Here is a 2,153-nt window from a genome sequence, read left to right on the forward strand (position 1 = left end):
GATATAATTTGCTTTTGACTTCCTTTCTGCTCTTAAATTGCACCATTGGCATTCAAAGTATCTTCCGTACTTTCCAGATATTGCTTTGTACATCGGAGTGCTTTGAAGTGGCCACCATGGATCTTTACGTTAAACTTTTTCATTCTGTGTTCTACTCTGACTTGAAGCAGCTTCTCAGGCATTGTATAATCAGAGCCACTTACTACTCTTGCATCAACCTTAACTGAGTTTTTTTTTTAAACATTAACTTTAAAGAATTATCCCTTTTCTTTTATAAAGAACAAAAATTACATGAAGCGATAATTTCTTTTATGTAATGAAGAAAAACAAAACCAAGGAATCATGCAGTAATAAAAGAGTGGGATATTATTTTATTCTATTATTCCTATTATTATTTCAGAGCTTGGTCTTATTTTATATAATTCAAGTTCATTTCCATAAGAGCTGTGTAAAATATTCAACAAACAAATAATGTTATATAGTTTTAAATGTGATGTATATTTAAATAAATTACTTTTTCTTGTTTAAAAAATGACTGTTCTCTTTTAAAAAAAAGAAACATTTCTTGCCTTGGTCACTTATTTGTAGCATCATTTTGTTGTACAGCAATAAGTCACAATATATTCACTGACTGCAGAAATTTGTCCTATGATGTGCACTGTTCTCCTAGAAAACACTGGGACCCCACAGCTCCCCTGCCGAACTGCAAAAAGTGGAGAGGAACAACTTTAGGACATTGTGAAGAGCTCTAAGTGTGTACCTGGCCTCTAGACACCACATATATGAATTCGGATAAGCATCTATAAAAAAAAAAGTCAAATCAAAGAGGCCCTACTCTTTGCCAGGAAATATAACTGACCAGTGTGTCTAAAAACAACAAACTAAATATCAACAGACATTTTATATGACAGCAGTTCTCAAGCGTCAGAAATACAGTTTTTACACAAGTTATTATAATTTAAATATTCTGTAACTGGATATTTTGCAAAGATTCTCATTTGGAGACTGGATATTTATTTTTCTAGTTATGATTTAATTTGTGTAGGAGCCCGAAAAGGCATAGTTTACTTTGCCTGATGCGCACCACCCTGAATTTATGTGGGTGTTTATTTAGAATAGAAATACTTTATTAATCCCTTTGGAGAGTCCTCAGGGAAATTTGGGAAAATTTGGGGGGGAGGTAGAGAAATCATCAGTTTCAGATTTTTCAGATCAGATTGTTTCCACATAGTTAAAGAGACACTTTTTCTTAAGGAACCACCTCAAACCAATTTTTGGTGCATGTTAGACAACATGAGGTTATTTTGTCTTGCGAACATCCTAATTATCAGGGTACTAAAGGTAAGATGACAGTCTTCACAGCAGTTCTGTCCCAATAAGTTTATCTCGTGCTCTGACCATGCAAATGCAAAACTTGCTACAGAGTGACTGAAAAAGAAGATAATCAAGGTGTTGCAATTACCCACAAGTCAGCCTGACTAATATACTGTTGTGGGACCTTTAACAGAGCTGTACATAAACAAATGCTTGCAAACCTTAATGAATGAAACCAACATTGTAAAGAAAAAATTTCTACACAAAGACATAATGAAACAATGATTACTTGAAGTTATTTCTCCTAAAGATGATTCTAAGCTACTTAAGTGTGGGATTTACTTCGTGCCAGCAGGTGGCAGCAGGTGCCCATGATGTGGTACTGTAATGCTATATGTCTCCTCAAATGAATCAAATCTTATAGTAGCTATTATAACGTTACAACAAATAGAGGTGATAAAACTTTATATAATCTCCTTTATTTTTTTTCCTTAAAATAGTTTACTCTTAAAAATAAAAACCAAATTCAATAAAAAAAATTAGTTCATTGAAGTGGTTTGTGATGCTAGGTAGTTAATTTCCTATACTTTAAATGCTTTATTACCTCATATAAGAACAGCAATTAAGTACCCTATTGTAAGCAAATTGATTTAATGTGAGTTGATGTTTATATTGTACCTTCTCAGCAGCTTACAGCTGCTATCTGTTCCTCGTACATTAGGCCAACAGCTGTGAGATCGTGTCTGTGATGAAGTGGTTTGTGTGATAAAGAGTTAATCGTGTCCGGCGGCCCCTGCAGGCTGTGATTGGCCGGCAGCTGCAGCGCTGGGACGGACAAG

The sequence above is a fragment of the Melanotaenia boesemani genome, chromosome 20, assembly GCF_017639745.1.
Source record: "Melanotaenia boesemani isolate fMelBoe1 chromosome 20, fMelBoe1.pri, whole genome shotgun sequence".
NCBI lineage: Eukaryota > Metazoa > Chordata > Actinopteri > Atheriniformes > Melanotaeniidae > Melanotaenia > Melanotaenia boesemani.